At 37.3% G+C, this 14,636-nt stretch overlaps 1 protein-coding gene across 4 annotated transcripts in view; it reads right to left on the bottom strand.

The window, feature by feature from the left end:
* lsamp (limbic system associated membrane protein) overlaps positions 1-14,636 on the bottom strand; it is a 721,324-nt gene that overhangs the window by 170,329 nt on the left and 536,359 nt on the right. The window lies entirely within an intron of this gene.

Below are 14,636 nucleotides of genomic sequence, written 5' to 3'. Positions count from 1 at the left end.
AACATATAGAATAGAAATACAAAAATAAACCAAGCCTGCCAGCTTTTTTAGGTGTACATCTGCGTGTACGTGACCTCTTTTAAGTGTTATCCTTTTTTTTGAGCTGTTTCACTTAATTCTGTTTTTGTCTGCTACAGCGATATATAGGCAGATGGAATAAAGTGTGAATGCTGTAATCTGCTACAGAACATGTTTACTCCGTGTTTAATGTTTTCTGTACATGGTCCTTGCCTAATAAACTACAGTAAAACCAAAATGAACTGAAGTAAATTATCTGAGATGATCCTGATTAAAATGTCATAAAAAGCTGTAGTAGCGAGGTTCAGTAGATGTCGTCCTGTTTGCGCCTGCAGTGCTGCTGTTTCATATGCATCTCACACAACATGCTCTAACAGCTGCTATTGATCTGTTGTTTGTACCACACGTGGATGGCTTTAGATTACTCTTTGTGGGGAGTAATAATCAACAGAGCCGAGATGAGAGACAAAAATGTCTTTGTTTTTTTATGTCATTTCATCATGCTGGACCTGGGGGAGACACGCTATTCATTCTTTATGAACTAAAATACAGTTTGACACTCATTGTTGTGAGGTAAAAATATCCATGTAGTCGGATCAAATGACGCTAACTTGATTTTAGTTCATGTTCTACTGTCATGACATACTAAATTCTGATTACATGGAACCTGAAGACCTTCACATGGAGAACTGAGCCCCAACCAATGCACGAGGTGACCTCGAGTGTCTTTTAAAGTCATCTTTGCGAGCAGGTTTGCATTTGAAGTAGTCCGTATGCTTTGGCTGTGTGACACCATGTGACAGATCTGTGTTTCTCCCAGTGACATCTTCACAGAGTGATGGGGACTGATGGCTGTAATCTGCTCCCTTTGTCAGCCATCATGTTCCACAGAGGAGGAACCACTAAGTCAGTGCTCTGAGCTTAGATTTATTTTGAGGGCTGCAGTAAACAAACATTTTAGTAACTGATGAATATTTCAAACTTGTAGTCAAAAAACTGATGAATAATCTTTTACAATGCATTACACATTACAATTTATCGTAAAGTCAAATGCAGAGAAACTTCTACACTTGGCAATGTTCAATGTTCATGTCTGTTAGTCAGAAGGAGAGCTTCCTAAATGTGATGTTAATTTTGATGTTGATTTAGTTTTAGTCAGCCTTTTGAACAAAAAGCAACTTCATTTCAATCAAAATGTTGTCATCAGGACAATTTCAGTTGTGGTCTAGTTCAACGGAAAGGCCTGGTCCTCCCGAGTCCGAATATGTGCTTGGTTTTCGGGTAGAGTCCGAATTGCGCCCGCTAAAGTTGAAATGCACAACTTTTGGGCGGAAAAAAAAAGTGTTTATTTAGTGTAAAATGTGGCATCAGCGGAGAGGTTTTATTCAAATGGAGTCTGAAATGGGCCTGCTGGAAGTCCAGGAAAGTCGACTGTTTTATTTGGAAAATAATCCAACCTCTTTTCCGTTGTGACTTTTGTTGGCGTGTTGTAGCTTTTGTTGGCGTGTTGTGACTTTTGTTGGCGTGTTGTGACTTTTGTTGGTGTGTTGTGACTTTTGTTGGTGTGTGTTGTGACTTTTGTTGGTGTGTTGTGACTTTTGTTGGCGTGTTGTGACTTTTGTTGGTGTGTTGTGACTTTTGTTGGTGTGTGTTGCGGCTTTTGTTGGTGTGTGTTGTGGCTTTTGTTGGTGTGTGTTGTGACTTTTGTTGGCGTGTGTTGTGGCTTCTGTTGGTGTGTGTTGTGACTTTTGTTGGTGTGTGTTGTAGCTTTTGTTGGTGTGTGTTGTGGCTTTTGTTGGTGTGTGTTGTGGATTTTGTTGGTGTGTGTTGTGGCTTTTGTTGGTGTGTGTTGTGACTTTTGTTGGCGTGTGTTGTGGCTTCTGTTGGTGTGTGTTGTGACTTTTGTTGGTGTGTGTTGTAGCTTTTGTTGGTGTGTGTTGTGGCTTTTGTTGGTGTGTGTTGTAGCTTTTGTTGGTGTGTGTTGTGGCTTTTGTTGGTGTGTGTTGTGGCTTCTGTTGGTGTGTGTTGTGACTTTTGTTGGTGTGTGTTGTAGCTTTTGTTGGTGTGTGTTGTGGCTTTTGTTGGTGTGTGTTGTGGCTTTTGTTGGTGTGTGTTGTGGCTTTTGTTGGTTTGTGTTGTGGCTTTTGTTGGTGTGTGTTGTTGTCATATTCTAAATATTGTCACTTTAAAAAACATAGTTGACAAAAACGTTTAGTAAAATTAAAACAAATTAGTCTGTTTTTTATTTAATTCCTTCTCTCTCTCTGACATTCTAAAGCCATTTTTATAATCACTTTTAGTCCATGTTCATTATGTTCTCAACTCCAGAGTCTCTTCTCATATACATCTCCATTTTTATTGTTCAGGTTTAAAGATAACTGTATTTTATGCTCCAACAATTTGATAAAAAAATAAATTGCAGCGCAGCATGACATCCCCAATTAGTCTAAAACGTTGGTAATCAAATGAAAAACAGCAGTACTTGTACTGAGCTCAAAGGCATTGCAGCAAACATAGGCACTTTATTCACAATCATTAAGGCACAATAGCCAAGTATTCATCCAGCTTTGACACCTCAAATACTAAAATGACTGTAACAGAGACGAGCATTAGAGAGTATGATTTATAGCATTGGTAAAAAGCTATTTTTCTCACTTGTTGACCACTTTTGTCAGATATAAAGATGGTTTTACCCCAAACTAGTAATAAAACTGTGTAGTAAAAAATGAGGCTTTGGGTAATGGCAAATAGAGACAGCACATCTTTTTAAGTGAACCGTAGTCCTCCATAGTAATTACAAAAAGCATTGCTTTACAATCGGAGTGCAGCTGCGGATGGATGGAGAGAGAGAGAGAGAGAGAGAGAGAGAGAGAGAGAGAGAGAGAGAGAAGCAGAATCAGCCAAGCAATTATCTCCCAGGTGCCTCTGAGGTGAGTGACACGGACACCATTTCCAAGTGTTTGGAGACCATTTCCTGGCAATTGAACTTAGTTGGTAGTTGGGGACGGCACTGTCAGCTATCCATTGGGGCGTCTACTCTCCATTCACAAACTGAATTGTTAATACCAGTGTGCCTGTGTGAGGAAGCAGAGCCTTTTAGAGTCGGGGAAAGAAGAGCTTATTACCCTACATCTCTGGCATCCATGGATCTCTGCTAATGGTATGTGAAAAGAAAGTCTCACTGAAGTTTTGCACACACTTAAGCAAAGCACTGATCTAAAGAAAAGTGCATACAGATAACTCAAAACCAGCTTTTAAATATTTAAATTTATTCTGCAATGTTACCAGCATTACCACCATGGACGCTGTTTGAGATTCTTGCCAGGGGGCAAAAGAAAAAATAGAATTAAATGTATAGACCGTCTCGAGATTTGCACCAACCACAATGTGCGTAACATACAATAATGATTAGTAATAAGGGTGTTGAAAAAAAATAAATTCGGCAATATATCGCAATTATTACATCGCGCAATTCTCACATTGATTCAAAATGCATCCATATCAATATTTTTTTTTACTATACATGCTAGGCATGTTGACCAGCTTGTGTTTTTTCAATAAAATCTAAAAAGAAAGTACTAACTTTCTTATTTGTTGTTCTAGGCATATACCTCAGTTAAGTTGCATTAAAGTCAAAGTCGGTTTAAAAGCCACATGTTATTATTTTATTTTAAATTGTTGGCACATGGCATGTTAAAGCCAATGTTTTCAGTGTAAAATATGCCAATAAAATATATTGCATACATAATGGTCTCATTTACAGATTAGTTGTTTCTTAAGTCATATATATATAAAAAAAATCGCAATAATCGCCTTATACTTTAATATCGAGATATATCGTATTGTATCGTGACCTATGTATCAGGATATAAATTGTATCGCCAGAAGCCAGGCAATGCACACCTGTAATTAGTAATTGATAATGTTGACTACAAAAACTTTCTCCTTTAATGTTGTAAATTCATGAGAAAATCAGGCCGGCGGCCGCTTTATGCTTCATTTTTGCTGCAGTACCATACATAAACTGGTGGGTGCAGTGTCGCTTCACCATTGACATTGTGAAAAAGAATTGCACAGCAGAAGAAGAACCAACCTAAAGTCTCAAAGGTTTATTTATTTATTACTTATACTACACACCTGAGATAGAACTAACATCTGGGGCATGAAACTAACAGTAATATGTTAGACTCAAAGCAGCAGAAAACTGTTTTATGAAAAGAATTGATTTTTTCAAATGAATTAATTCTCAATTATTATTTTTCCCAAACATCAGAACATTTGATATCATCCCACATAACAGGCAGCATTATGATGCACAGACAATTAGGCAAGCATTTAAATGAAGAGCTAAAGGAGGGGACAGCTTCATTTCCATGCTGTCTAATGATTGTGATTTCATTACTGAATTTGCATTTTGCAACATTTGTCTGCCTGTCAAGCATTCCAAACAACATAATCACAGTTTTCTGCATTAGGGTGAAAATCTACCCATTCTATATGCTATGACAAGGCAGCTCCTGGCAACAAAACAGGAACACAACTTTTCATAATTTGTCTCACTGCATCTCAAACTGAACCTGAGTCTGTAAACGCCTGGTGGGAAAGCTTCCAGGCACTAGCACTATCCACAGCATTTTACTTTACAAAACACTGTAGGCAAAAAGTCACATTTACACACACCTCTGTCTGCACAAACCTACGGGAAGGTAACCCAACAGTGGTGGTGGTCTCACCAGAGAATGACTCATCCAAAGTCTGTTCCTGTACATCACCTGTCTTACACTGCAAATGTTTATTTTCCTCAGTTTGTTGTTCCGATGCGATCAAGCACTGTGGGGCTTGTTATTCTGTCAGCGCTGAACGGGATTGTGAATTTGAAGATGTTTCCCCAAAGTGCACCAAAACATATTTGTGATTTTGCTGCTTCTGAGAGTATACAGTAAATGTATTGAGCAATAACATTGTGAGGCAAATCATATGCCGATGGAGCCCGTCAGAAGAAATCATAAGAACCACAGTACTGTCCCGATGTCTGCCTAAATCTGACTCAATAACGGTAGATTAGGTTTCTTAATATTCAGATGTAGCTGCCGAAGAGTGACACAGACATAAACATTTAAACAATATATCAAGCATAAGCACTACCAGCCTATATGTGTTGATGTGTGAACAGATGTTTAGAAATGGAGAAGTATTTCACAAAACGAATGATTGGCGGCTCCGCAGGTCAACCCGCGATCAGCAGGTGATGGATAGAGATGTTTGATGATTTATATTTGAGCGGTAAATCTACTGACGGATTGAAATGCAACATTAACTTGCTACACCTGCTGAACTAACAGCTGTTCATTCACACAGTCGTCTGCAGCTGACACAAGATATATTAGATGCAACTAAGCACTCATTACGAGAAGCCTAACTGTGTTACAGGACAGTTAGCTGAGTGTTCCCAGCCCGCTACAATCAATAATCTGCCACCATGCTGCTTACAGCGCAAGTTTAACCGAATAAATGAGAAAATTCTCATCAAATACAGCTTTGCCTGCAGACATTTAGATTCTTGAATTGAAGAAGTTAGCCTGTGTGCAACCTTTAGCTTAAAATATTTCAGGAAAGATGGCCTGTGTTTATTCTTAAATTGTATGTTTTTTTTTTTTTTTTTCTCTTATCTCATTTTACATCATTACAAAAATACAAAACCTACAAAAAGTAATAACACAGGTTACTTCTAGGGTTCAAACCCAGACCACACCCTATTTGTACAAAGTTGCCACCTTAGCAACTTATTTAAGTTGTAAAAAACACTTTTTCAAGCTTTATATCATTATGGGTGTCATTCCCACTTGAAAAATATACATGCAGTGTTTCTCAGCTTAAATATCCTGCTAGCAGCCATTTTCCTACCGTTATGCTAGAGGGGACGAGGCCCCTCCTATGTTCACTTCCTTAGTTCAGCCAACAGCACCCGCCTCGGGCAGATTTAGCTTTTAATCTACCTATTAGATCAACACACAGTTATCGCTCAGCTGTTTGCTGTGACTGCAGCTGCTTTGACGAAGCTGGAAGTGGGGGAGGGGTGCGAATTTTATTACTATTTTTATTTTATTACATTTTTTTATTTTAATGCGTACATTAATAAGTACAGACAACATAAGCCATAGATTTCTTACAAAAGTATTTAAAATAAGTAAATTAAAAGCAAAAATCCATACTGCCCTTTGAGCATATTGCCATCTAAAGTGTTCTGAGTGGACTCTGGACTTCTCTTGGTTCTATATTTAAGCTCTAGAAAACAAAACGCATGATGCAACCTTTTCTTTCGATCAGAGATCTTTTTTATGAACAGAGCGCTCCATGAGCTGTTTTGAGCATTACTATTGGATGTTTGACTCAGCTCGATGCACGTTCACATCCTATCAAATAGTAAAAGTGCAATGACAGGCGTTTAGGCAACAAAAGTTAGGCACAACAGTTACACGTAAAGCATGCCAAAAAAGGACGACCGATGTGGTGAAACAACAGTCTGACAGGCCAAATATATTCAGGCAGAACGGACTGTCTGCCCCACATACTGGTGTACGAGGAAGAGTGATAACAAATGGGATAAATCATGTGTAAACACAAGAGAAGCATATTCAAGGTAGATAGAACATGCACAATTTATTTGCAGTCGCGATACGGAGTGCAGTGAGTCTGCTTTGACCTCACTAGAGTGTGATACAGCAGTGTTTTTCAACCACTGTGCCACGGCACACTTGCATGCCATGAGAGGTCGTCAGGTGGGCTGTGGGAAATGATAAAATTTCACCTAATTAGTCTAAAAAACATTTTTGAAAACCGGCTACGTTCACACTGCAAGCCTTCATGCTCATATCTGATTTTTTGCTCAGATCCGATTTTTTGTTTTTCCGTTCACATTACCATTTAAAATGTGACCTGTATCAAATGTGACCAAATGTGAACGGTTTGTAGCTCCAAACTGACACGCATGCACATTTTTGCATTTGTTTTAAAGTTTTTGTGAAGCGGAACCAGAGAATGAATGAGCAGGTGCAGAGGAGGATGAGGAAAAAGAAAATGAGAGACACATTTTTGTTTTGGCTTTTTATGATGCCGTTTAAAACACAGACCATTTATGATAAATAATACAAATACAATGATATAATAATAAAGTTGAATTGAATTGATATGAACCTTAATGCTTTGACCCAAACCTGACAGAGCAAAACTGAAACTGATAGGTCCAACAGACATTAGATATTTATATCTGTGTCTGACCCGAAACAGCAATTAAAACCTATTTTTTTTCCCTCATACGCTTGTTTTAGTGGTAAGCGTGCTTTCAATAACAGACACATGTCAACATCAGATCAGCGCACGGGGTAACCAGCGGACGTCAAACACAGGCGTAGTGCGCGCCACAGACAGTGGATCTAGTTACGTAATCCACGTATGACATATAAGGATGATCAATGTTCTTGTGCAGAATTGATTAAAAAGTGAAAGTTTCAAGCCTGTCCCTGTTCCTCTCTACTCCATGGTGATCAGAGGACAGCTGAAGAGAACAGCTGTTACTATGAAGTGACGTCAACGTATCAAACGCACATTAAATCCTCCTTGTCCGTTCACACTGAGGCGGCATTGAAAAATACCTGATCTGTATCTGATTCAGGACCACATATGAAAGTGGTCTAAATATGATTGGAAAAGATCAGATATGGATCGGATTTGAGTGTTCACACTGATCAGATTTGGTCACTTTGACTCCCAAAAAATCGGATTTGTGCCACATTTGCCGGCACAAAGACGTTTAACAACACAGAACAAAATGTAATTATTATTATTTAGTATAAATGTATTTACTACTAATATATTTATATATTATATAAATATAATGTCAAATTATAAAATATTATAAATAGTATAAAATACTATAAAAAAATACATCATGGAAAACAAAACAATATTTAACAGAATTAAGTTAAATCGTAGTTCTAATCATATTTTTTGTTTTGTTTTATATTTGTATTCAAGAAACTTTGATAAGAATGACTGCATATTGTTAATACAGGCTACAAAGTTTAATTTTTTAACATTTTCGGTTGGTGGTGTGCCTTGGGATTTTTTCAATGAAAAGATGTACCTTGGCTCAAAAAAGGTTGAAAAACACTGTGATACGGTGTGTGCTTTCATGTCTCTAAAACATCAGAAAACTCTCCAATACCACCAGATAAAGTCCCTACATTTGTCACTAGTCCAAAACAGAGAGGGAAGGGGGAGCCTGGTTGATTCCATACACGTCTCACAATTCTACATACTGCAGCTTTAAATAATTGAAAAAGTTGGCCTCAGAGTGATACATGCACACTGTGCTGCCAAAATAAGGACCAGAGTTTATGGAATGTGTAAACCAGAATGCTTGAAAAAACCCCTGGAAAGGAAGAAACAGCACAAACTAAATACAGTCGTGCAGATATTAAAAACTATATATTGATGCGACAGGCTCTTTCCTTTATTAAGTTACATTTTCCAAACTTTTATCATCACAACCACACCTTTCACTATTACAAATGCAGCTGCTGAAGTTTGGAAATAGAATATCAAAGAAATACAAGTCGTCGTGACATACAAAACTGTTTCTCAGATGTTGCACAGAGATAATATTAAATTGTAGTTGTCTTCAGTCCAGCAAAAGAAAAAAGAGGAAACAAGCAGAACGTGTCAGCAGTGTGAGAAAAAAACTGTAATCATAACAATGGCTGACAATTTTGGCATCAACCAACCAACCAACCAACCTAATAGCCAAAATTGTCAATTAACTGCTTGAATGTCAAAATGCTACAATTAGAGAGACACACAATGCAGTACAGAACGAGTAATCCTCATAAAGCTAATGAATTTCCTTAGTCTGGTGAAAATGAATGGGACAGTAAGATCGTAATCCACCAAAATCAATCATTCAACTTTATTATTGATTCTGACCTTTATGTTGTTGGACTGCAAATAAACCCACAGCCTGTGTAACTGTCATATATAAAACTATTGTTCCAGCACTTCCTGTGTGCGTGCACAGTTCCGTCACTGCCGTTTCTTTCATTTTAACATATTTAGCACTGCAAATTTCACTTTTAAAATTACATACACGAAAAAAGAAACAATTTAGGGTATTTCCTGAGTTAGGGCTAAAATAAAACTGACAAAACTATAGCTAGAAAGACACTGGTCCAGCAGTGACAGAATCACCAGCATTCGGCTTACTGTGCATGCGAACGTACTGGAAGTGCTGGAACTATAGTCAGGATTGTCTGAGGTCCGGGTCTGGACCAATAGCAACAGCCTATATTACATTATTGTGACCCTTGTGATGTGAACTTAAACTAAAGCTGAGGTTTTCCTAAAGAACATCACTGGTTCATCAAATAGAAAACGCTGCGAGCTGCCTTTAGCATGCTTGTTTGGCAGAGTTTCCAACTGATAACACAAAGTATCATGCAATTATTTTAAAAGAAACACATTTTTACATCAGAAATAATGTTATTAAACTCAAAACAGCATTTTCTGTTTCATGTTCATGTCCAATTTTTAATAAACCACAATACTGTATGGAGATTTATTTTGCTCTTCGTTTCTTTTTTTTTTTTTTTAACTGACATAAGGGATACTTTAATGTAATTTTATTTCTTTGCATTCCTAACAGTAACCATGATAAATATGGTCAGTATGCTCAACAGAATCTTTTCCCCTGGCACCCCCTCACATCCACGGTGGGGGAGGAGAATGTGCCATATTTATTTTTAAATGTAATTATTCACAGGGGTATATATTAAAATAATAATAGTGTGCCGGCTCCTCAGATTTGTGTCAAAACAGTGCATGGATTTAGTGAGAAATATCTCATCAGTGTTTAGCAAAGGCTTATTGTGTGGATCTCCCTGGGTGCACCTCAACGAATTCTATGTTTAGTACGAAATATCTAGAATCAATTTCTCTAATGAAAATACTAAATCTTCATTTTTTTCTCTGGGCGTATTGTGTAAGAAAACGCTGACAGGTGTAAAAATAAACTGTACAGTAACTCACTCAGCACACACACATGGATCAGTGTCTCATCAAAAATGCTTCAGTTTTTCATTATGATAAATGTTAGTAACAACTCTAGGTTTTTACAGCTTTCCATTTAGTATTGGATGTTTTGATTAAGCTTTCATGACTTTTCTGATGTATGTACACTGATTCATTCAGTGCCATTGACGTAATATTTTGTCATTTCAAATCCAAACGCTCAGTGCCAAAGACGTAATTTTACGTCAATTACGTTTTTTCACGGAAGTTGCGAGGATACATAGTGACGGAGTTCTACAGTGAATATCAGGCTTCTCTGTTAATGTAGTGATCAACTGTACCCTGAAGGTGGCAGCAGAGCACCTTTAGATAAGAGATTAGCCACTGATGCTACCATTAGCTAAGGAGGAAGAAGCAGGGACGTGTGAGATTATGGCGCTACAGAGTGATATGGTAAAGTATCCAGCAGCTCACAGCACCACATACTAGCACGAAAAATGTGTGGACCTGAGTGAATTATTGATAATGTTGCGATGGTGAGACAAAACGATCAACTAACTAGGCCAAACGGGTCATCTCTGCATTTTGGGAGGAAGAAAAAGTTATATCTGTGTGATTGACGGGGGGAGGGGATACAAAATACAGTAAGCAAAACATTCAAATGTGAGCCAGATAATAGGTGCCATGTAGGTGGCAACAGCGCACCTTTGGATGAGAGATCACCTGTGATGGGCAGAGCTCAGAGGGAGAGGAAAGGAGTTTACACGACAAAAAATGGCGCTACGAAAGTTGATGCTGAAGCTCCCACCTGCTCACAGCAGCGCACACTCAACCAGAGCATGTGGTTGAGTGGACTATTGAGAGTGTGGCGATGGTGAGAGAAAACGATCAAAAAACAGGACAAGCGCTGACACTTGATTGAGGAGCAAGTTGCATGGGGGTAGAGACTTGGAGGAATGCCAAAATACAGTAAGAAATCCATTCAACTCTGACATACGTAGATAGCAAAGTACTATTAATGTTGCCATCAAAAGCCTGGTCTCAGTGTTGTTTTTGTAGTTTTATAGAAGGAAACCAATGTTGAGGTGTCCCTAAAGCAAAAAAAAAAAAATGCATCAAAGTCACTTATAGGTTTTTTCAGAAAAAGCTGTTTTCCTCAGTTTTTTGTCACAAACTGGCAATTTGTGTGAAACTTGCCTCTATTCAACTGCTGATTACGATTACAACAAGCTAGAAACAAAATATTTTTTTCTTATGAAAGTAGAGACTTTAATTTTTCAGACTTCAGATTGTCATAGTACAAAATATTCTGTGGGTCTTTAAAAATCAGTCAAAATGCTTTAAAATGGCTGGCATAAATGAGGAAAAAACAACAGAAATGATTTTTTGTCCTTTTGTTTTCCTTTAAATATGGTCAGTCTTGTGTATGGTATATTGCTAGTCTACTCTATTGTCCCACCCCTATTAGCAAGGCAATTTATTGTGTTTATGTGGGAGTTAAGTTCAAAGCAAAATAAATAGGTACATTATAAACCTTAAGGTTGCAATTTCTAGGAGCTTTCAGGAACAAAAGAGCCTCATGATGTCCCAACAATGCTAAAAAAACAAGTGTTTGTAGGTCTGTAACATGGGAATTATTTTCAAAGGAGAAAACCATGACAAAACATGATGCTTTCAAAAACCTCTTAATCCTGATGAGGACAGGCTCAGGTTATGACTGTACAGGATGTGTTGGCGGGTTTCGTGAGTCATGATTTATATTCTCTGCGTGCAGCAAAACATTGACAATACAAATCTTACAAAATCCACAGAACCGACACACTTATGTTGTTTTTTTTAGCGGCTTGGCCTGCAAACTAACTTAAACTCCTGAAGGGGAAATCTTACAGATGACTTTGTTTTGTGCTTTTTGACTTCAAAGTGTTTTGATCTCTGTAATAAGCAACTCTACACTCTTTAATCTGTGAGAGACCAACAGGCAGCAGGAATATTTTAAGTTTCAAATACTTAGGTTTTACATTCCATGTGATAAATAAGGCCCAGCGCTGGGCATGTCATACATACTGTAAGTCATAGAATATGTTACAAAATCAACAATAAACCTAAGGGTCTGTGTTTGGTTTAGTGATTCTGATGTAAAACACTCAGCATGGTATGGAAGCTTTGCATTTCTTCTGGAATCTGTGAATAGATGGAATGTAAGCATTCACACAAGAACGTTTTATTGGTACCGAAAACGTTTCATGAAAGGGTTCATGATAGAGCAATACATTGCGTTTTTTACGTGTATCGGCATTGGCCGATGCTGGCTACTGCGTTTGCCAATCCGCGTTATTTACAGAGAGCAGAAATATTTTTTACTTGTTCTTGTTCTACATCACCTGTTTTTAATATCTGTTAAATATCTTTTACTTGTTGTTGTTCTACCTCACCTTTGTTAATTTCAATAAATGTTTCTTTTTTTTTTTTTTTTTTTAATTGAGACCCATATCATTTGTTATCATCATTGTGTAATTTTTCTGATGTAAATTAAGGGAGCAAATGTAGTATCGGCTCCAAACATCAGCAGTCCGTATAGGTCATCCGTTCTTTCCAATAACCTGTTGAGACAGATGGTCTTTACTGCTGAGTCTGGCTCTGGTTGAGTGTTTTTTTTTTTTCCTGATTAAAGAATGTTTTTCATCTCCATCATTAGGATCATTAGGTTTTTCCATTTGAAATACAACTCATTGAAGTTGACATAAGCCAAATGATAACTGTGTTGTATTTGGCACTATATTTTTAAAAAGTTTAGCAAAGTTCCCCTCTTTCCACACTTTTATTTGACTTCCAATCACTTCCTTCTACAATGCTAATGACGACTCCTAACTCCCTGGGGTGAAGCTATCTCCCTTCCCCTGTGTTCTTAGTTGTGTTGTTGAGGCTACAGCCCATGGATATTTTGAAATAAACACAACATTCTTATATCTATCTAGCCACTGGCCATTCCCTTATCCCCATAAGACAGAACTTAAGCGAAAGATAGCACCGACAAACAAATGTTCCGCTTGCCTACGGACACCAAAACACATTTGCTAGCGCACCAACAAATACATGAATGCGTATGTTGATATAAAAACTGCGCGATACTCTGCCTAAGGGCAACCTAACTCTTATTTTTTTTTTAAAATCATGTATATTTAAAATAAAGCTGATTCTCTGACTCACCTGATGATCTCCTTGTGCTTTCGTTCTGATAATTTGTATGTCTAATTCCATTCACCATGTCATGCTGTGGTCGTCAATCAGCTTGTTTTCTTTTGACTTGAATTTCAGGGTTCAATGAGCTGTGGATTCACTTAATGAGCAGACCTAGACATCTTTATTTGCTTTGTTATAACAATTTAATCACCACAGTCCTGGACCATTTCTGCTTTACTGATGAACCAAACTGTCGACATTTCCAGGGATGTTTGCCAAAACCCTTATCCTTGACATCAACTTTCAAATATTTGTTTTTGTGGGTATAACAATGCATTGTGATTTAGAAAAATTCTATATCCATTTGTATTTGGTAAAAGTGAAGCACTAGGGAGCCATTTTTAGAATAATGACCAATCTGAGCATCGATACGGAAAAGAACAAAGAGTTTTGTTGTAGTTTTGAGTGTTTTTGAGTATATTTTGTGTTTTTCAATCCCTCTGTGTATTTTTTGTTGTTTTGTGTACTTTTTGTTTTGCTTGGCCAGCTTTTATTTTCTATTTTCTTTTTGTGTGTTTTTGGATTATTTGCTTTATATTTTTGACTTCTCTTTATCTGTTTATATTGACCTTTTGTTACATTTTCTGTTATTCTGTGTATTATGAAGATTATGAGTTATTTTATATACTATCTTTGTTGTTGTTCTATGTATTTTATTTAATTTAATTTTTTGTTTGTTTCTGCTTTTTTTGTGTATTTTTGTAGTCATCTTGTGTGTTTTTGTTGTTCTTTTGTGTATTGTTCTGTAATTTTCTGTGTTTTTAGAAGTGTGTGTGCGTGTGTCCCGTGGGCCGCCAGTTGCCCATGTCTGCAGTAGATCATTTCCATAGAATATGGCTTTAAATACACAGTCGAAGCACAAATACAGGCTCAGCTCACATGTAACAAGGGAGACAATTTTAAACCAAACCAGTTTAGATGCAGAAAATATTGAGAGTTGAGTAATAATGGTAGAAAGGAACGTTGCTTTGGTCAATTCAGAGGACGATGGCATTTACCGTAACATGTCAAGATCGAGCGATGTTCCTATGATTCCTTAGTGTATGGATTTTGGGAGCATCTAACATCTATACTACCCTATTATATGTTTCATTCAAGCCTAAAATTACTGCAAATATGTGTGCAATTTCCTTTGACTTATCGGATTAGATCAACTGTAATACTTTTGTGCAAAGACATTTTAAAAAACACAAACTAGGAGTGTTTGTTTGTTTTTATCACCATGCCATTACAGATCTAGATGCCATAATAACAGATCGTCACATCAGGTGTTTTGAAGCCCAAAGACCTATTTTTGCATGATGATATTAAATGAC

This window comes from Gouania willdenowi, chromosome 13 (genome assembly GCF_900634775.1).
Source record: "Gouania willdenowi chromosome 13, fGouWil2.1, whole genome shotgun sequence".
NCBI lineage: Eukaryota > Metazoa > Chordata > Actinopteri > Blenniiformes > Gobiesocidae > Gouania > Gouania willdenowi.
This window is presented reverse-complemented; position numbering and strand designations above follow the sequence as displayed.